Raw genomic sequence first — 23082 nt, 5'->3', positions numbered from 1 at the left:
GTTGTGTTCTTTCTCTGAGTACAAGTTTTAGGTTCTATTGTTAAGGGGGAATAATATCCACCCTGTTTTAGAACTTGTACTCTGAGTTCAGTCTTTTTCTTGATTAGAACTGTTGTGTGTTTTTGACATCATCAAAAAGGGGAAAATTGTTGGGAACTTAATGAAATATCCTAATCCTTGTTTTGATGATACCAAAATCAATAGGTTTCATTTGTAATAGACTAGAACTGCTCAAACTCAAGTGTTAGAGTTCTTTTTCTAGTTTAGTTGTTGTTCTGAAGACTGAAGAACGAATGACTGAAGACTGAAGTTGCCGACTGAAGAATCAGTCTTGAACTGATTACTTAATGCGTGCCACGTAAAATCAGCTGACTGATACTAAAGTCAAGTATCAGTTAAACATTCTTCCTCGGACTGAACCTCCAACGTTCAAAGGAAGCCACGTACTCAAGAAGTACAGCCGCATTAAATGCAGAGATCTCAGGATCGTCCTTTCTTTGCAGAGGTTATTCCTATTTGGTGACTATTTTTTCAGAGACGTTCTTCAACATAGCCTTTCTCACCAAACAAGGAACCTCGAAGATTGAAACCTCAGCCTAAGTTCAAATTACTCTCTAACGGAAGAAATCTTGAAGACCTTCTCCGCCAACGGATCTATTCAAGACTTCTCCTATAAGTAGCGCTCGAGGATCACTTCAATCTTCACCGATTCAACAACATAAGCTGAAACTCTGCCAAAATTGTTTCTCAGCCAAAGCTCAAATTCTCCAAAGCTTGAATCGAAGAAGAGAATTCTAAAGCCAAAAATCAATCACTGCTGATTACATAAATTCTCTTAGACCTTATGTAAACCTTGTTTATCCAAAGCCTAGGTCAAACTAACTCCAAAGAACTTGTTCTTTGAAGTTTAGTTGGCAAGATTTCAAACCTCCCTTCGACCGATAGAATCGAGTGTTTGAGTTGCAAAGGAGTTCAGGAAAGTACTCTGTCTCCGTGAGATCCTAGTACCAGTTCGTGCTAGGAGTGAGAAATCCAACAAGGTGTGTTGGTACTGAAGATTGGATCTTTAGTTGTTTCGGTTGTGTGCACCCGCAAGCACACGTTTCGGTTTGCTGTGCACCCGTAAGCACTAGCATCGGTTTGCAGTGTTCCCGTAAGCACTTGCAGAGTGAAGTTGTTGGTCTGATCAACCGACCGTGGATGTAGAAAGTATTTTCCGAACCACGTAAAAATCTCTGTGTTATTTACAGCTTTCAGTATTTAATTTCTTACTTGTGCTCTTCCCTTCATAAACTGAAAACTGATTAATTGCAAAGAGAAACTTAAGACTAACAACGTGCTCAACCTAAAAGGCTATTGCGAAATAAAAGTTTTCCGTTGCGTGTGTTATCAGTTTGACTGATCTATCTTCTGATAGTCAGTGAGATTTATAACATCTCTGTTTATCAAACTCGACTGAAACCTTACGTGCATCAGTTAAGCCCTTGTGACTTAACTGATAACTCCTTACTAAAGAGTCTTTCAGTATCAATCGTCAACCCTGTTTTGGTCAAAACTCTTTTCAGTAAACAGGTGTCTAAGTTTGTGTTTGAAGTTTCGTTTTGATCTCTGTGTTAAGCTCCCAAACATAGCTCATAGGTGTATTCCCCCCCATACACCTATTCGAGACCTTCTGGACCTAACAATGGGTCATATTGTAGTGACCCGCTCTTTTATATATTTTAAATCCAGTAATGAGTGTTTATTTTTGTTCATCAGTGAATGAAAACGGTTATTATCCTGATATGAATTCAGCTTATGATCCTGAATTTATATTGTTAAAGCAGTCAATGATATTATTTCAGAGTTATAACTGACTTAGCAAAGTCACGTTATTTATTTAAGCGAGATGGAATTTAATTTTATTTTTACTCAGGTCGTGAATTATTTCCGACTCAAGAAGTTAATTAAATCTGCGGATTTAATTTAGATATCAGAACAACGAACGAATTAAATCTACGGATTTAATTTAGATTCATTTTATAATTTATCGGTTTTAGTGAGAAATCACATGTCGAAATACGAGATTTATTTAAATAAACAGTATCAAGCATATACGAGCACACGATCCATCTTACAGTTACAGAATCACCGAGACAGAGAAAATACATCAATAATTCTCCTCTACATTTTTTTTCCTTTCTTTTTCTTCTCTTTTTCTTTCCATTAATTTTGTTCCCCACTCCATCAACTCCACTACCCTATGCTCCCCACCATCACCACTACCTTTGCTCCCCATCAACTCCAACACTTCACCCATTCCTTCCATTTCGCACCAGCAATCACAAAGAGAAGGAAGACTTGGCTTAACTACTTTGCCAAGATTTCAAGCTGCTCCAGTCCAGTAGTACCCCAACACTCGAAGCTAGAGTTTATTGGGTGAAAAACCGTGCATGAGGTAAGGCAGCGAATCTGCCATAAGCACACTGCTCCGGCAGTGTTTTGCAAGGCGATTTCAGCCATCCAAACGGTTCCCAAAAATTCCCAAATTAATTGTGTATCATCTTTCATACATTTTCTATATTTTGGTAAAATTTCAGAATATTTAGAGCTCGCATGATTTATTTATGAATTTGTAAACATCACTGCCCATCTGGAATACATTTTTGGTAAACAATCTTTGGGAGATCATAAGTAAAGTTTCACTCGGTGAAAACCTTTGAAACTTGAATATGTCACTCTAGACTCCCGTATCTTTCTTTTGACATCGGCCTCACCATTTTTGAGTAAGGGAAACAACCGGTATAAATTCTTGAAATCTAGTTCTTATTCCATGTACCATCCAGTAGATTTTACAAACCTACGACTTTGAGGTGGAAAAGGCCGACTTAAATATTTGATTCTCAAGCCTATCTTTCTACTGAATATTCACTGACATGTTGGGAACTTACTTGTTCAGTTTTAGAATTTTTGGTGAAGCTTAAAGTGGTTTTTCCGATTTATGTTCTGAATCTGCCAAACTTGAACTCTTTTTGTGCACTGAAATTTAGATAGTCATATCTTCTAAACCATGAAGGTTCTTAGAGTAAATCCAACTGGAGAGTGTTATGATCTCTCCCTAGTTTCCAGATTGACCTTTGGGGTTCCCAGTGGAGTTTTGTAAAGGGAGATATGAATTTTTAAAGAAAGCCCACTGACTTGGTTGTAATCTGGAAATATGAAATTTACAGATTTTTGCTTGTTAAATACCCATCTTTGAGAGGGCATATCTTGCTCGTTTGAATTGTTTTTCATTCGATTCAAATTGGAGAATGATCCTTGAAATGTCTAGTTTCCAGAATGTCTTTTGGAGCCTCATTTGGAGATCCGAGGTAGATTTGGTGTCTGTTGTAAAACAACCCCTTAAGAGCTCAAGTTGTTGAATTATTTTCTATGTATCAAAGTTTATTTTAAAGGATGTTTCGTGAAAGATTTAGTATATGTGCGTAACAAGTTTGGGACTATTTATTTTAATGAGGTCCGTTCTTTATTTAAATTAGGATGGACTTTTAATGAATATTTTTGGGATTAAACTATTATTTCTTGATTTATATAAATTATTTTTAAGGACTTATAAATATGAATTTCGTAGGCCTACTGACCTACTGTGATCGACGGTTTGTCGATGTCTAACAGCTTTGAAAATTTTATAGCAAGTCCCTACATGAGTCTTGAGTACCCTGGTAAAATTTCAAGCCATTCCAACTTCGTATGATACTTCTTTAAAATGTAAAACCTAAACTGCACATTACTACTGAGAATTTCAGAGAACAGAGAAAAGAGTCATTTATTTCAGTAGCTTCCTGGGTGATCTAGCTTTCCAAATTTTTATGGTATTAACCTTATTGTGTTATTTAGATATCCACCAAAGTTGAGCCCAGTTTGACAACGTTTACTATTTTTCAAAAATACAAGTTTTCGATTGTTTAAAACTGCCGAACATGGTAGATCGTGGTAAAAACGTCATATCTCTCAAACCACTTGGAGTTTTCGACTCTATTTTTTTTTATATGAAACTAGACTCGAAGATATTTCTTTCGGTATGAGTCTCGAGTCCAGGAGATGTCGGAGTCAGAACAGATTAAATTTTGAAGTTGAGTCAGTGTAAAAGCAGAGCATGTTTTGATGATGTTTGATTGTGATTCTTATGTGCCTTATGTTGAGCCTTTTTATTTTATTTTATTTTTTTTTAATTTTATAACATTACTTGTTCTTATTTATTAAGCCCGATTAATTATGAGATTATAAAGCGAATAAGTTGAAGTATTTATTTTCTATTGACTACGAGGAGCGGGGTTTATTTAATTGACGGATTAGAACACCCCGAAGAGAACGGATTAATTTTTGTTAATTATCCGGCTTCATGAGACGAGACTTAGCTTTTGTTTAAATCCGATAGCCTGGATTAACAATAGAAATTCCCTGATTATTATCTCAGAATAATAGTTCATGCATACGAGATTCATGCATAGTTTAATTACGCATTCTCATTTAATTGAGAATTTTCCCTCGATTTAAAGTCTTACGTTATTTTCTCGGATTAAAGGTCGAGCGCAAGAATAAGAGCTCGTCAAGGAGTCACTAATCTGTAGCAAAGCTTTGCTATCAGGTGGGCATTACTTTCATATATATATCAAATGAGTTTAAATGTTACGTTCAAGCAAGTTATTTCATGACTAAATTAATTGAAGTTATTTCAAATATTGTCTTGCCATAAAATGTTTAAATTTCAGTATGATATCTATCTGATGTGACTTTAATCATGTAATCGAATTCGGGTCTTGAGCAGTTGATAGCTATCCTGCCAGGGCTAGTGTACACCAGTGACCGTGAGTCATCTAGCGGGTTGGCCGGTCAAGTGTCCGTGAGAGGTGGCCACCTCTCCGGCACACAGTTCCAGATATGATAGATTACAAGAGAACTTAGTCTGCAGACGAACTTTAAGAATCACAAATGAATTTAGTAAGCTTGGGCCTTTTTAGAGAAAAACTCCCTTGCTGTACTGTTTATGATGGCATGACAATTTACAACTTTACGAAGCATGTTATATTTCATAGTAGGCATATGTGCCCACTGAGTACTTTTGTACTCAGCCCTGCATATATTTCTAAATGTGCAGGTTGAGCAGCTGCCGATGGTGATGAAGTGACGAGCGGGACTCTTTTGTCTTATTATGTATTAATGAACTCTAGGGTTACATGTCTTCATACATGTAATCAGAACCTTATTCCGCTGCGTACTCAGAAGTTTTATGTTATTTTGGATAAGTCGGAGTTATCCGAACCTGTTAGTTATTTGAGTCTATACGACAAAAACTCTGTTATATTATAGATATCTATGTTGTTAACAATGATGAAATACGATCCTTTCTTGTTTGATTATTCCCCTTTCTACCCCGCTTCTAATCTCCCTCCATTAGCCACGATTTCCCGGCTTAATTATCCTTAATTAGGACCGGTCGTGACAGAGTGGTATCAGAGCAGTTCATTTGCTCTGAACCCTAGAGTTAGCCCATTTTTCTAGTATGATCACTAGTATATATGAGTCAGTCAGCCAAAGCTCATCACTTCATCACATCGTCATGCTCAGCAAGAAAGAAGGTGGTAATGATTTTAAAACATTGAGAAGTTCACGTTTTATATGAATGTACTGATGCTTACATTCAAGTTTTATGCTTTATTGATTGATTAGATATCTCAATGAACTTAGATGCGTTAAGAATGAATGATCACTGTTACGAGAAGAATAATAGAAGCTAGAAACTCAGTTATATTTCACTATAGCCATGGTGAAGAGCTAAGAAAGAGGAAGAGAATCCAATGAAAGCAGTGCAAGCAGAGTGCCACGCACGAATCACTGAAGCAGGCATAGTTCTTCATTCAGGTTGTTCACGCGTGACAGAACACCGAATCGACTATTGCCTTATTTGATGATAGATCACGTGAGTCATTGCTCGTAGCGACGAGTGTGACTTATGTAATCAGTTAGCTATCGCATAATGAGCTAAGACTCATTACTAACTCTCGATTATCACCAGTTATGGCATGAAGAGAACCTTCATGATTTATGTTCGAACTTCAGAGTCAGACTCACATGCAGTTATAACACTTTGTGTATGATGTTATAGCATTGCGATTAAAACTATCAGCTTATAGTTTCAGATATTCGGAACCATTCTACTTACAGTACCTATCGCAATGGATAAGGACATGACTGAGAATCTCTATTGATTACGATCACCTACTATGAATCGGAAAGACGAGATGTGATATGGGTACTAGCAGTTACCAACCATTATGACTGATCATAAAAGTTTACGCAAGTGTGTAAGACGAGAGAAGTTCTCGAAGATGGTTTATAGTTTAATAATAGCTAGAAGCGCCGACAGTGGATCAATGCTGAAACAAATTCTAATGAGACCCTAAGGATATACTCAAGATAAGTATATATATACCTTAACCTATCGAGGACATCGCCTCAGTTAGAACGTCTTGGATTATGCATTTAGTCTGGTAGCCGCAATGAGAGCATTGACTAAGGTCATTCCATGACTTAGCATTACACATGGTGACACATACCCTATAAAGGTGCTCAGATGAGCAAAAGCTATTGCCTTATTGAATGCGTGATGATTCAGAAGGTCTTTTACAATAACACGGAAGAGTGCTTCAAATTATATGGTTGCATTTCAAGCGCTATGTGAAGGAACATTAAGTACTAGAAGTACTACATTAAGAGTATGTAGAGGAAGATTGTTGAGTAAGGTTGAACCTATCTTATTTCGCCTATAGAAGATGTTTAAGGATTGCATTAAATTAGGAGGCAGACTCCAAGTTTGAGAAGCTCTAAAATATTCTCAAGGACATGTTCAAGATGTTAAGAAGAAAGTGGTGATTTTAGACCAAATATACCTTTTGCAGCCAATGAACAAGAGTTACCAAGTATGGAAAAGTAATTCCGTGTGACTGAGAAATAATTGTGTTGGACCTGGCCAGTCCACATGACCAAAATCTCAGTAGTCGTCATATATGGGTCTTTAAACCTATATATTTTAAACCTTCATCTGAAAAGCCAAACGGGTTCAGACTATTAGGTCATTTCGTTTCGACCTTTCAGTCAATTCATTTCTACCCTATGGTTATTCATTTTCAATTATTTGGCAAATTATTGAAACACTTTGCCTAATTGCCATTTGTGATTTGAATCATTGCGATCTACTAGCTGTTGGTAGATTTTCTGTGACCCAAGGACAAACAGATACTCATCAGATTAAATCAATCAAACACGTATGCTTCAACCCAAGGGTCAAGCATGTAATGCATACAGACAATCTTTTGTGCAATTAGTAGGACCTTATTTGTGTATTTCGAAAACGATGATCATTTCGATGCTTTTGTATGCCCCTATGTTGGCTTAGTTATTTTGACTAGTATTAGTACGGAAACGCTGGTTAATAAGGCATTTTGGAACTGAGCTCTTTCATGATGAATTTGCAAGATAGTCAGTTCATCATGTATAATGCTTGGATAGATCACCATATCTATATTCAAATGTTGATGAAATAGTCCTCATTGATACTAATTTCCCATGTCTATGTAGTGACCCTATCAGCCTTTTGTGGCAAGTCACTTCCGCTATGTTATTTATATACCTTTATGAGAAAAAGTACGAGCGAAATTCGGGAATTAAGAAAGCAATTTACAGAATTGATGATATGCATCTGTGTATTACATTGGTGACTATATGTCGACTCATCGGAATGCCAACAAAGCAAATGCGTCCGAGAGAAGGGGAAATAAATTCCCTGAGATGGTGGAAAAGGCCCAGTACCAGGGCTAAAACAAAACATGGCCTCACCACCCATACAACTAGAACATAGAATAGAAGAACTATTCCTATGACAAAGTCCACTTGTCTTCAGTGGGACAAGAGATCCGGACAAGCTGAGACATGTGTACGAAAGATGGAGCGCATTTTCAGCTTTTTCGCTGCAATGACCAAGAGCGCCTAACTTGCGTGCCCTTTTTAGCTGACTGGGTCAGCTGATTTCTGGTGGGAAGCAAGGATGAAAACGATGTCAGCAGAGCAGTTAGAAAACCTAACTTGAGAACAATTCAAAGCCGGTATATATGACAAGTATATACCCAAGAGCTACCGCAAGAAAAATGAGGCTGAATTTTACAATCTGAAACAAGGAAAGATGTCGGTAACTCAATACGACAGGATGTTCTGCGATATGTCTAGATATGCGCCGGAACAAGTTGACACAGATGAGAAGATGGCTGAAGAGTTTTGTGCCGGTCTGAGACACGAGATTAGGATGGCTTTGGCAAGCCACGGAGGATTGTCCTACACTGAGTCGCTCAGCCGAGCGTTAGACATTGAGGCAGCTATGCCAGGAGAAAGACTTGCAATTGTACCTGGGCCAGCATCTCCACATGATCAAAGTTATAATCAGAATTTCAAGGGAAAGAGGAGATGGGACAACAGTAACCCGAACCAAGGCGAGAAGAGGCCATGGCAAGGACGGGTCTTCCAGTCACAGGGCTATGGAAGCCAGGGCGCACCGAAACAGATGGAAACTAACCAACAGAGGGCCCCATCTTGCCCCAAATGTAACAAAAGTCATGTGGGAATCTGTAAGGCCGGTAGTGATAGTTGCTATATCTGCAACCAGAAGGGGCACTATGCAAATCGGTGCCCGAATAAGCAACACGGAACGGGTTCAAGGCCAAACCCACCTAACCAGGCTCCGCATCTGCGAGCAATCCAAGCTCTGCCCCAACCATACCCAAGGCAGCAACCATAGTATCAGCAGCCACATCAGCACCAACAGCTACCGTACCAACCACAACCTCAACAACCGTATCAGCGACAACAGAAACAACATGAAAAGCCTCGTCATGCTAGAGCCTATGCTATGAGGCAGAAGCAGCCCGAGAACAACCAGGGAAACCTGACAGGTATGGGCATGCTACTCAATACTCCTGTTGTACTTCTATTTGATACGGGCGCATCGCATACTTTCATTTCAAGTACATGTGTCGACACCTTAAAACTTAAGATGGAAAGAGCTGAACATGAGTTGAGTATATCATCACCTATAGGAGGGATGACGACAGTAGATCATGTGTGCTTGAACCTAGAACTGAATATAGGGTCACTCAAGATTGTAGTGAACAACTCGTATGTTATACCGATGGGAGATGTGGACATAATCCTAGGAATGGACTGGCTAGCCGAGAACTATGCCACCATCATTTGTAACGAAAGACGAATATCGTTTCGACCCCAGGAAGGGAGCCGTCACATTTCCACGAAATTAGTATGGGAAGAAGAAAGATAATCATCTCCGCCCTACAAGCAACGAAAATGATGAATAAGGGATACCCAGCTTATCTTGTATACTTGCACGGAGAACTGGGAACTGAAAGAAGCATAGAAGATGTAGCAATTGTACGGGACTTTTCAGATGTATTTCCAGAGATTCTGTCAGGGCCACCACCGGACAGACCAATTGAGTTTACCATTGATTTGGAGCCCGGGGCAGCTCCCATTTCGAAGGCACCATACCGGATGGCTCCTAAAGAGTTGGAAGAACTCAAGATACAACTGCAAGAACTTTTGGAACTTGGATTTATTAGACCAAGTGTATCACCTTGGGGTGCACCCGTACTTTTCGTGAAGAAAAAGGATGGCACATTGCGAATGTGCATAGACTATAGGAAACTGAACAAAGTGACACTGAAGAACAAATATCCTTTACCAAGGATAGATGACCTCTTCGACCAGCTCAAGGGAGCAAGCGTGTTCTCGAAGATTGATTTGCGGTCTGGTTATCACCAGCTGAAGATTCGACCAGAAGACGTACCTAAGACGACATTTCGAACTAGGTATGGCCACTATGAATTTGTAGTTGTGCCATTCGGGCTAACTAATGCGCCAGCCGTATTCATGGACCTCATGAATCGAGTGTTTCATCCGTACTTAGATAAATTTGTCTTGGTGTTTATAGATGACATCCTGATCTACTCGAAGAACGAGAAAGACCATGAGGAACATCTGAGAATTGTTCTAGAAACGTTGAGGACGGAGCGCCTTTATGCCAAATTCAGCAAGTGCGAGTTTTGGCTCAGCGAAGTCACGTTTTTAGGACATATTGTGTCATCAGAAGGGATTAAAGTGGACCCTGAAAAAGTGCAAGCGGTGCGTGAATGGAAATCGCCTACTAACCCTAATGAGATAAGAAGTTTCTTAGGATTGGCAGGTTACTATCGGAGGTTTATGGAAGGATTTTCCAAAATTGCAAGGCCAATGACGCAACTACTCAGGAAGGGAATAAAATTTTCTTGGACAGAGGAGTGCGAGAAGAGCTTCCAAGAACTCAAGGAAAAGTTGACTACGGCACCAGTGTTAGCCGTCCCAACAGCTGATAAGGAATACATGATCTACACAGACGCGTCCAAAAATGGACTTGGTTGCGTGCTGATGCAAGAAGGAAGAGTGATAGCATATGCGTCACGACAGCTTAGGCCACATGAACTGAATTACCCGACTCATGATCTGGAGTTAGCTGCAGTGGTGCATGTGCTGAAGATTTGGAGGCACCACCTATATGGAGTTAGGTGTGAAATATTCACAGATCATAAAAGCCTGAAATAATTTTTTTCGAGCAAAAGGACCTTAATATGAGACAAAGGAGATGGCTCGAACTAGTGAAGGATTATGACTGCGGTATTAACTACCACCCGGGTAAGGCCAATGTAGTAGCTGATGCATTGAGCCGTAAAACTCAATCTAGGTTGGGATGTCTCGTCACCCAAAAGAATGAGCTCATCAAAGAATTTGGAAAAATGAGCATAGAAGTGGTTAAACCACCAAGGACGATAGCAGGCGTTGTTGCAACAATACCTAGCTTGAGAAAGATGATTGTAGAAGCACAAAGAAAAGATGAGAAAATGGAGAAACTACGGGAAGCAGTAAGGAAAGGAGGAGTCAAGAATTATCAAGAAGCAGCAGATAATGCTATCCTCTTTGAGGGAAGAATATGCATTCCCCACGATGATGAGCTTAAGGATCAAATCATGAGTGAGGCTCACGATACCCCTTATACTGCCCACCCAGGGAGTACTAAGATGTATCAGGACCTAAAGAAACACTTTTGGTGGGAAGGCATGAAGAGAGACATAGCGTCATTTGTGGAGAAATGCCTGGCATGCCAACAGGTGAAGGCCTTACACCAAAGGCCATATGGAAAACTACAACCGTTGGAAATCCCAGAATGGAAGTGGGAGCACATAGCAATGGATTTTGTGACCAGTTTGCCCAAAACAAAGAAAGAAAAACTGCCATTTGGGTAATAGTGGATCGACTTACAAAATGTGCTCATTTTATACCAATACCGATCACACATGGGTCAGACAAGTTAGCTAAGTTGTATGTTCGAGAGATTGTACGCTTACACGGTGTACCCGTGTCAATCACTTCAGACCGAGACTCAAAATTCACATCTAGATTTTGGACAAGCTTACAGAAAGAGTTAGGCACGAGGTTAAATTTTCAGCACCGCCTTCTACCCACAGACAGACGGGCAGTCTGAAAGGACAATTCTGACCTTCGAAGATATGTTAAGAACAGTGGTGTTAGACAGGGGTGGAAGTTGGGAAGCAGTGTTGCCATTGATCGAAGTTGCATATAACAACAGTTACCAGACAACCATCAATATGGCATCCTATGAGGCATTGTATGAAAAAAAATGTAGATCACCGCTTTATTGGGATGAAGTGGGTGAAAGGAAAATTTTAGGACCAGACGCGGTCAGTGAGATGATTGAGATAGTCCGCCAGATTAGAGGCTGAATAAAGAAAGCGCAAGATAGACAGAAATCTTACGCCGAACCGAGTTACAATTTGAAATATGAGACAAGGTCTTCCTAAAAGTATCCCCTCCAAGGGGATAACTAGGTTTGGTGTCAAGGGAAAGCTTAGGCCCCGATTTTTAGGACCATATGAAATCCTCGAGAGGATAGATCCAGTAGCCTACAGGTTGGCGTTACCGCCAAGCCTTGGAAACGTTCACAATGTCTTCCATGTGTCACAACTCAGAAAATACATTTTCGATCCAAAGCACGTAATCCACCAAGAATAGATGATTCTTAGCCCAGATTTGAGCTATGAAGAAAGACCAGAGGCCATTCTAGATCGAAAAGTACAACAACTCAGGAATAAGGCAATCACATCAGTGAAAGTCTTATGGAGACACCACGGACAAGAGGAAGCCACGTGGGAGCTTGAAGACAAAATGAAGGAGAAATACCCCGAACTGTTTTAGAAGAAATATGCAAATTTCGGGACGAAATTTTTGTTAAGAGGGGTAGTATGTAGTGACCCGCTCTTTTATATATTTTAAATCCAGTAATGAGTGTTTATTTTTGTTCATCAGTGAATGAAAACGGTTATTATCCTGATATGAATTCAGCTTATGATCCTGAATTTATATTGTTAAAGCAGTCAATGATATTATTTCAGAGTTATAACTGACTTAGCAAAGTCACGTTATTTATTTAAGCGAGATGGAATTTAATTTTATTTTTACTCAGGTCGTGAATTATTTCCGACTCAAGAAGTTAATTAAATCTGCGGATTTAATTTAGATATCAGAACAACGAACGAATTAAATCTACGGATTTAATTTAGATTCATTTTATAATTTATCGGTTTTAGTGAGAAATCACATGTCGAAATACGAGATTTATTTAAATAAACAGTATCAAGCATATACGAGCACACGATCCATCTTACAGTTACAGAATCACCGAGACAGAGAAAATACATCAATAATTCTCCTCTACATTTTTTTTCCTTTCTTTTTCTTCTCTTTTTCTTTCCATTAATTTTGTTCCCCACTCCATCAACTCCACTACCCTATGCTCCCCACCATCACCACTACCTTTGCTCCCCATCAACTCCAACACTTCACCCATTCCTTCCATTTCGCACCAGCAATCACAAAGAGAAGGAAGACTTGGCTTAACTACTTTGCCAAGATTTCAAGCTGCTCCAGTCCAGTAGTACCCCAACACTCGAAGCTAGAGTTTATTGGGTGAAAAACCGTGCATGAGGTAAGGCAGCGAATCTGCCATAAGCACACTGCTCCGGCAGTGTTTTGCAAGGCGATTCCAGCCATCCAAACGGTTCCCAAAAATTCCCAAATTAATTGTGTATCATCTTTCATACATTTTCTATATTTTGGTAAAATTTCAGAATATTTAGAGCTCGCATGATTTATTTATGAATTTGTAAACATCACTGCCCATCTGGAATACATTTTTGGTAAACAATCTTTGGGAGATCATAAGTAAAGTTTCACTCGGTGAAAACCTTTGAAACTTGAATATGTCACTCTAGACTCCCGTATCTTTCTTTTGACATCGGCCTCACCATTTTTGAGTAAGGGAAACAACCGGTATAAATTCTTGAAATCTAGTTCTTATTCCATGTACCATCCAGTAGATTTTACAAACCTACGACTTTGAGGTGGAAAAGGCCGACTTAAATATTTGATTCTCAAGCCTATCTTTCTACTGAATATTCACTGACATGTTGGGAACTTACTTGTTCAGTTTTAGAATTTTTGGTGAAGCTTAAAGTGGTTTTTCCGATTTATGTTCTGAATCTGCCAAACTTGAACTCTTTTTGTGCACTGAAATTTAGATAGTCATATCTTCTAAACCATGAAGGTTCTTAGAGTAAATCCAACTGGAGAGTGTTATGATCTCTCCCTAGTTTCCAGATTGACCTTTGGGGTTCCCAGTGGAGTTTTGTAAAGGGAGATATGAATTTTTAAAGAAAGCCCACTGACTTGGTTGTAATCTGGAAATATGAAATTTACAGATTTTTGCTTGTTAAATACCCATCTTTGAGAGGGCATATCTTGCTCGTTTGAATTGTTTTTCATTCGATTCAAATTGGAGAATGATCCTTGAAATGTCTAGTTTCCAGAATGTCTTTTGGAGCCTCATTTGGAGATCCGAGGTAGATTTGGTGTCTGTTGTAAAACAACCCCTTAAGAGCTCAAGTTGTTGAATTATTTTCTATGTATCAAAGTTTATTTTAAAGGATGTTTCGTGAAAGATTTAGTATATGTGCGTAACAAGTTTGGGACTATTTATTTTAATGAGGTCCGTTCTTTATTTAAATTAGGATGGACTTTTAATGAATATTTTTGGGATTAAACTATTATTTCTTGATTTATATAAATTATTTTTAAGGACTTATAAATATGAATTTCGTAGGCCTACTGACCTACTGTGATCGACGGTTTGTCGATGTCTAACAGCTTTGAAAATTTTATAGCAAGTCCCTACATGAGTCTTGAGTACCCTGGTAAAATTTCAAGCCATTCCAACTTCGTATGATACTTCTTTAAAATGTAAAACCTAAACTGCACATTACTACTGAGAATTTCAGAGAACAGAGAAAAGAGTCATTTATTTCAGTAGCTTCCTGGGTGATCTAGCTTTCCAAATTTTTATGGTATTAACCTTATTGTGTTATTTAGATATCCACCAAAGTTGAGCCCAGTTTGACAACGTTTACTATTTTTCAAAAATACAAGTTTTCGATTGTTTAAAACTGCCGAACATGGTAGATCGTGGTAAAAACGTCATATCTCTCAAACCACTTGGAGTTTTCGACTCTATTTTTTTTATATGAAACTAGACTCGAAGATATTTCTTTCGGTATGAGTCTCGAGTCCAGGAGATGTCGGAGTCAGAACAGATTAAATTTTGAAGTTGAGTCAGTGTAAAAGCAGAGCATGTTTTGATGATGTTTGATTGTGATTCTTATGTGCCTTATGTTGAGCCTTTTTATTTTATTTTATTTTTTTTTAATTTTATAACATTACTTGTTCTTATTTATTAAGCCCGATTAATTATGAGATTATAAAGCGAATAAGTTGAAGTATTTATTTTCTATTGACTACGAGGAGCGGGGTTTATTTAATTGACGGATTAGAACACCCCGAAGAGAACGGATTAATTTTTGTTAATTATCCGGCTTCATGAGACGAGACTTAGCTTTTGTTTAAATCCGATAGCCTGGATTAGCAATAGAAATTCCCTGATTATTATCTCAGAATAATAGTTCATGCATACGAGATTCATGCATAGTTTAATTACGCATTCTCATTTAATTGAGAATTTTCCCTCGATTTAAAGTCTTACGTTATTTTCTCGGATTAAAGGTCGAGCGCAAGAATAAGAGCTCGTCAAGGAGTCACTAATCTGTAGCAAAGCTTTGCTATCAGGTGGGCATTACTTTCATATATATATCAAATGAGTTTAAATGTTACGTTCAAGCAAGTTATTTCATGACTAAATTAATTGAAGTTATTTCAAATATTGTCTTGCCATAAAATGTTTAAATTTCAGTATGATATCTATCTGATGTGACTTTAATCATGTAATCGAATTCGGGTCTTGAGCAGTTGATAGCTATCCTGCCAGGGCTAGTGTACACCAGTGACCGTGAGTCATCTAGCGGGTTGGCCGGTCAAGTGTCCGTGAGAGGTGGCCACCTCTCCGGCACACAGTTCCAGATATGATAGATTACAAGAGAACTTAGTCTGCAGACGAACTTTAAGACTCACAAATGAATTTAGTAAGCTTGGGCCTTTTTAGAGAAAAACTCCCTTGCTGTACTGTTTATGATGGCATGACAATTTACAACTTTACGAAGCATGTTATATTTCATAGTAGGCATATGTGCCCACTGAGTACTTTTGTACTCAGCCCTGCATATATTTCTAAATGTGCAGGTTGAGCAGCTGCCGATGGTGATGAAGTGACGAGCGGGACTCTTTTGTCTTATTATGTATTAATGAACTCTAGGGTTACATGTCTTCATACATGTAATCAGAACCTTATTCCGCTGCGTACTCAGAAGTTTTATGTTATTTTGGATAAGTCGGAGTTATCCGAACCTGTTAGTTATTTGAGTCTATACGACAAAAACTCTGTTATATTATAGATATCTATGTTGTTAACAATGATGAAATACGATCCTTTCTTGTTTGATTATTCCCCTTTCTACCCCGCTTCTAATCTCCCTCCATTAGCCACGATTTCCCGGCTTAATTATCCTTAATTAGGACCGGTCGTGACACATATTCCTACACACAAGATAAAAGATAAATTCCCCAATTTCTTCCTCACATTTTTGGTTCTCTCATTTCCCTATCTCTCTTATTTAATTGTTTTCCAACATTAAACACCACATGCCTAACACATGCAAGCATAGTAAGCTAATAACCTATAGTACTATGCTTACATATATCTAGCAAACAAGCCCCCTCAATCCATGCTCTCACAAACCATGTTCTCTCTCTCCTCCCTCCCCCCTCAACTCTCGATCTCTCTCATCTCTCTCTCTTCTCTCTTCTCACTCTCCTTCCCTTACCTCATGGTACCCTCACTCCTTTCACCTCCCTATTTCCTAAATCTCCATAGATCATCATCAAACATGACCTCTACAAGATCATGCATTTATGTGACAAGATCACACCATCCCATCACCTCTCATCAAGACAAGCTTCCTTTCTTTCTTCATAAGCTTCGGCTATCCCTCCCCCTCTGCACTTCACCACATTCTCTTCTTGTTTCACCAAATATAGTGAGAGCAAAGGTTTCTAAAAGTGTTCATCTTCAAGCTCAAGCTTCAAGAAAATCCTAAGCATCATCCTCTACTCCACCTTCTTTGATTTTGTTGGAAGTAAGCTCATATCCTCATCTTGTGATATGTGTATATGTATGTATAAGATGAATAAGCATGTATATATTGAAGCATGATAATCCTTCCTCTCTTGTTTAAGATTTTCGAAAATGGAGAAAGAGAACAAGCCATAGATTTCTTCAAAGCTTCTTTTTTACTCACAAGTTTATGCACCTCTACATGTTGGATGCATATAAGTGGAATATTTTTCTTGGTCACCCTTAAGGGCTATTTGTTATGTTATGTAAAGTATGATGAGTTCTTGGTATGAAAAGCATGAATATAGTGGTGGAAAGTATAGATCTATGAGGATATATGTGAAGTAGACTTTGAATAAATATAAGCTTTGGTTTTTCAATCATTTGATAATTTTTCACTAAGCTTCTGTAGTGCAAAGTCGATGAGGTTTTCATTGTCCAAAAATCTTGAAATGGTGTGTAGACAGAGGTGTCGTGAACATGCTTGTAAAATTTCAAGTAATTTGAACTTCGTTTACTACATTTCTATATTATAAAACTTCTACTGCGAAATTCTACTGGAAATTTGGAAGGGCAGTTACTGGAGTCACACGTTTCAGTAGTTTTCCAAAACATTCTGCCTCCCAAATTTTTATTTTGGCAAGATACATGTGTTATGCAGATGCACACCAAATTTCAAGCCATTTCGGTTTACTATTTTTCAAAAATCCTAACTTCCAGTTGTCTGAAACTGCTGAATCTGGTAGATTGTGGGAAAACATCCATTTCTCTTAAACCAATTGGAGTTTTTCAACCTATGTTTTTTAAATGAAACTAGACTCAAAGAGGTTTCCAACGGTATAAGTCTTGAATCCAGGAGAGTTCGGAGATGAAACAGTTTATTCTTTAAAGATGAGGCAGTGCAGAAGTAGTAAGTTGTATGTGTTCGAAATTTCTTACTTTTGAAATTATATTGAGAATTTTAAAGTTTTGGTGATGGTATACACCATATTATTTCATAAAAATGGTACTGGAATATATATATATATATATATATATATATATATATATATTCTTAAAGGTTTCTATATATATATATATTCTTCCCTATCAACTTTTTAAAATAGTTGATAGGGAATTAAAGGTTTTTAGGTTTCTAAAAATCGATAAGTTTATGAGTAGATTTAATTTCCCTATATATATATATATATATATATATATATAAAATAGTAGGGATTTAATTTCCAACTTTTTTAAAATAGTTGATAGGGAATTATATATATATATATATATTTCCAAAATATTTTTAGGTTTCTAAAAATCGATAAGTTTATGAGTAGATTTAATTTTTTCGTTTAATTTTTTAAAATAGTGAGCATATTTGCTACCTCTAATAAGATAATCATATGGAGCATAAAAAATATAATTACAATCTGAAGGAATTAAACTCATGATTTTTCATGATAAGAAAGCTTATATAAACACACAACTTACATAAGAAGAATTTCTTCAGAACTTCAAACAGGTACAATAAACATAAATATTTGACAGTGAGAGAGGGAGAGGAAGAAGAGGGCGAGCGAACTCAAGCGTACTCTCCTTCACAACTACAATAGGCATTATATAGAGAGAAAAATGAGACTTCCGACGCATTTTGTCCAAGAAGTAAAAAAGGTAATAGTATAGTAGCAATAAGTGAGCTTGAAGCATCTTTGATTGCGTCATTCTGCATTTTGCTTCCGTCATTCTGCATTCAGGTCTTGTGCTTCTTGATACTTTTCAAGATCGAAGTCTGAATCATCTTCATCTTCATCTTCATCCATTGCTTCAGTTTCTTCATAATTTTGTTGTTCTTTAACAACAAGTCTTTTTTCGTTTTCAGATGTTGATGTCAAGGGAATTTCTTCATTATCTGCATAGGATTTTCCAAAAACTTCTTTGTACAAAGAATTAACAGATTCTTTATTCATTTTTAGAAGTAGCTCTTTGAGCAACATATCATGAGAAGGAGTCTGAGCATTCATATTTTTCATGATGTTGGCAGATGGTTTGAGGGATAGAATTCCTCTTTTGTCATAGGTTTTACCTTCATCAAAGAAATTTTCTTTTGGCCACCATTTAAGAAGAATTCTTCTTTTAAGTATGGTAGCGGTCATCTTTGTTTCGATTTTATCGAACTGTTGATTTTCAAGGTTATAATCCCATCTAATAATCCATGGGACTTGATAATGGTTTACGAATTGTAGAATAGCATAAATATTCTCAAGATGATTATTTTCTTTATAAAATTTTCTCCAGATATTTTTAATATCCTTTGGAAATATCATGGGTGATGCCCCCCATGAAAAGAAAAAAGAGAAATACCAATTTGGAATTTTTTTTATTTTCATCATCAAGAGTGAATTTTATCCACCATGAGTGCTTTCGAGCACTATTTTCATAAAGGAAAATATTATCCCAAGCTTTGACATAGTCATAATAGTTATAATATGGAATCCCTTGAAAGTTTTCAAGTTTTCTAGATTGAAAAAGTGGAAGACCCCAATTTGAGGCGGGAAGAATTCTCTTAATAATGAGTTTGGAGAATGCAAACTCTTTATTGGGTTTTTCCATATGTTGAACTGTTATTGATCCAGTATCAACTAGAATTCTCTCAAAGTATTCTCGAGTCTTATTCCCGTGCACTGGTTGCATGTCTTTATGTAGATAAATATTTGCAATTTGCAAAGGAGAAAGCCCTTTTAGGTCATTTTCAATTGGACAACAATTTAAAAATCCAGAGACGAGATATGGATATCTTATCTCTTCTTTTGTTCCTCTTTGAAGGAAGATAGCATCATTATAATATTGAATATCATAGGCTTTTTCATCATTTTCAAATTCTTAAAGAAATCTAAATTATATCAAATAATATATTACTACTACCACTTTACGTGGCTCTGATACCACTATGCGTGGTACAGAATAAACATTTTATGTTATTAAGATATTATGCAGCGGATATGTAAGAACCTTGTTTTTCAAATGCCTTAAGGCTTCGTGTAGCACCTTTTAACTGAGGAATATAAATTGTGTTTTTAACGAATTCACTAATATTTGGATCTTTATCATAGGCTTTTTCATAATTTTCAAATTCTTTAAGATAATCAAAATCTTTTAGATTTTCTTCTTCACGTGAGTCAGAGCTTTTAGCTCCTTGTGGCTTTTGGAATTTTTGATAATTCTTTGATGGAAGAATTGTCATGGGCTTTTTCCCTGAAACTTGTCGTTTAACGACCTGTGACCACTGATTGTCCCTGTAAAAATTCACGAGTAAGGAAATCCGGTAGGGAGTTAGATTTTCCTGAAATATGTTCAATTTCAAAATCGAAACATGCTAAAATAGCTTGCCATCTAGCAAAAATTTGTTTTGATGCGATGTTTTTAACATCGTTAAAGAGAATATATTTGGCAGATTTGCAATAAACTCTTATTAAAAATTTATTGTTTAAAATGTCTCCTTCAAATTTAAGGACACACTTAACAATAGCAACTATTTAGAAGCTCAATATATATAATCACTTTATTGTTTTGATAATATAAGGACACACTTCAAATTGTCTCCTTCATTAGATTTTATTCAAATATATTATATGCTCACTATTTCTCAACCTAATTACCAGGTTGAAATGCCTGAGAGTAGAAGCTCTAAAAAAACCCCTGGTTCTCCTACTTATTCTAGTATGAGATGTTCTGAGTTCAATGTTTTTGTTATTAAAAATAATCATATTTCTAAAAGAATACAGAAATGCCTTAATAAAAATAAAAACATTAACAAGAGAAAATGGTTTTTGAGTTATCTCTCTGAAAAACAGAGAAATCTTTATTGTATGAGATTTAATGAATGGTTTGAAAAATCATGTTCAAAAATAGATTTTTTCTTCTGGTTAGAAAACTTCTATTTTCAAGAAAGGAAAAAAGAATTTCCAAATTTTAATGATAATGTCTTCCTAAATGTTTTAGAAGAAAAGTATAAAATACTTATCCATGAAACGGGAGAAGAATTAATTGAGATTCATCCCCCTTTTACGACACTACAAATTCAAAAGGGAAATAAAGAAATCTATGCTACTCCTATTAAAACTGAAACTGGTAAAGGAGAGATTGATCATTTAATACAACAAAATAATTTTACTAATCTAGCTCTTCATGCTATTGGAAATCAAACCAATAGAATTGAAGAAATTCTCTTTCCTAAGGTCTCGAAGCCGTTCAATAGAGAAAAATGTTCTAATACTATAATGATTAAACCTCCGCCTAATCTTAAAAAATAAAATTTCCTTTTAAGTTCGAAAAAAGATGGAGAATTCCTTGAAGAACTAATTAATAGACTTCAAAAGGTTAAAATCAAAGGAAAAGAAGTTGAAACTCCATCTTCAACCTCACAACATATTACAGTTTTAACAAAAGAAAATCTTAGTACTTCTGAATCAGAAGAAAAAGAGGAACTTACTATTAATAAACTTAATAGATTTTCCTTTATTAAACCTTTCTATAATAGACCTTCTCCTTTTGATCTTCAATTAGAAGAAAAAATTGATTACGCCCAATATAGCGGAGAGTCTATTACCGAACGAAAATGTTTTTGTTGGAGCTAATGAGCTTCAGTTAAGTAAATCTCAAAAACAATTAATGAATTTAAAATGCTCAAAGCTTTCTGATTACCAGTGGTATAAAGATGTTTTTATGACCAAAGTTCTTACTAGAAATGATTGTAATATGAATTTCTGGAAAGAAAAATTTATAGCTGGTCTTCCGCCACTCTTTGCAGAAAGAGTTAACAATAGATTAAAAACAAAATTTGTTAATGGTAATATTGCATGGGAAAACTTAACCTATGGAGATATTTCTGCAGAAATAGTTGTAGAAGGAATGATACTTTGCAATGATATCAAGCTGAAAAAACAACTTGAATTACAACAAAATGAAAATAAAAATATTTTAGGCGATTTTTGCGAACAACTTGGTTTATATCATGAGAAAGAGTATCCTAAAAGATTTAAGAAAAAACATAAGTTTAAAAGGAAACAAAATTTTAATTCAGAAAATTTCTCTAAAGCTAAAAAATTTGTAAAACGTAGATTACCTAAAAGGAATAAAAAATCCTCTTTCAAAAAAGATGATGATAAACAACCTGTTTGCTGGAAATGTGGAAAAATTGGTCACATGGCAAACAAATGTTATGTTAAAAAGAAAATAAATAATCTTAACATTGAAAAGGATTTAAAAGATTCCTTAAGAGAAATTCTGATTAATGAAAAAGAAGGAAAAGATGTTTTTGTTAATATTCTTAAGAATAATGAAACTAATACTAATGATAGTAATGTTTCTAATAACATACCTAAACTTACTAAAAAAATCAGTCAAGAAAAAGAGTTATACTCTTACAATAAGATTCTTGAAAGAGCTAAAGAAAAAGAAAGAGAGCCTATATATCTGAATTAAAATCAGAAATTAATATAATAAAATCTGAGATAAAATTTCTCAAAGAAAGAATTGATATTTTAAATATCAATAATAATATTAATAAAAATATTTGGAGAAATGATAATACTTCTTCTGATGAAGAAAGTGATAATGATTCTTCAAAAAATGAAGAATCGGAAATTAATCTTTTAAAAAACTTAGTCTGGGTTAATAAAATTGACCAAATTTTATCACAAAAATGGTATTCTAAAATAACACTTATCATTAATAAAGAATACTCTATTACTATTGAAGCTCTCCTTGATACAGGGGCTGATGTTATCAGAGGTATGTTTAATCATGTTTAAGGTTTAATCACCTTAAACAAGGTTTAAGGACACACTATGCGTGGTATCAGAGGTATGTTTAATAATCATTAGCATATAATAAAACAATAGAGTATAATCACTTTATCAAATTTAAGGACACACTTCAAATTGTCTCCTTCATTAGATTTTCAAAAGGAGGATCTCAATATATAATTCCCTATCAACTATTTTAAAAAAGTAGGGAATTAATAAGAATTTCCCTACTCATAAACTCCCTATATATATATATATATATATATATATATATATATATATATATATATAACGGACATGATTTATTCACGCCATGTTCGACGGATTTTTTCGTTGAACATACGGGGGGTCGAAACCCAGAAAGCAACATAGATAATATCTTAGAACATAAAAAAAACCAGTAACGGTGAAACACTACATCTGAAATAACTGATTACCTGTCCCTCAAATAGATCTCGCAAACCGTGAAGTTTGGACTTTTCCCTGAAAGTCCATCTCAAACATCGAGGGTGCGCTGTCGGATCACCG

The 23082-nt window shown here is 36.1% G+C and overlaps 1 protein-coding gene and 1 long non-coding RNA gene across 2 annotated transcripts in view; one reads left to right on the top strand and one right to left on the bottom strand.

Moving 5' to 3' along the window:
- The window catches only part of LOC131016908 (uncharacterized), a 1184262-nt gene that overhangs the window by 908011 nt on the left and 253169 nt on the right, over positions 1-23082 (bottom strand). The gene's annotated exons all lie outside the window — the stretch shown is intronic.
- On the top strand, positions 1706-16099 carry LOC131017066 (uncharacterized). Its single transcript, XR_009099382.1, has 2 exons — positions 1706-5074; positions 15328-16099. It is a non-coding gene; the product is annotated as an uncharacterized LOC131017066 (long non-coding RNA).

This window comes from Salvia miltiorrhiza, chromosome 3 (assembly GCF_028751815.1).
Source record: "Salvia miltiorrhiza cultivar Shanhuang (shh) chromosome 3, IMPLAD_Smil_shh, whole genome shotgun sequence".
NCBI classification, from domain to species: domain Eukaryota; kingdom Viridiplantae; phylum Streptophyta; class Magnoliopsida; order Lamiales; family Lamiaceae; genus Salvia; species Salvia miltiorrhiza.
The sequence above is the reverse complement of the archived record's forward strand: the minus strand, read 5'-3'. Positions and strand labels throughout refer to the sequence as shown.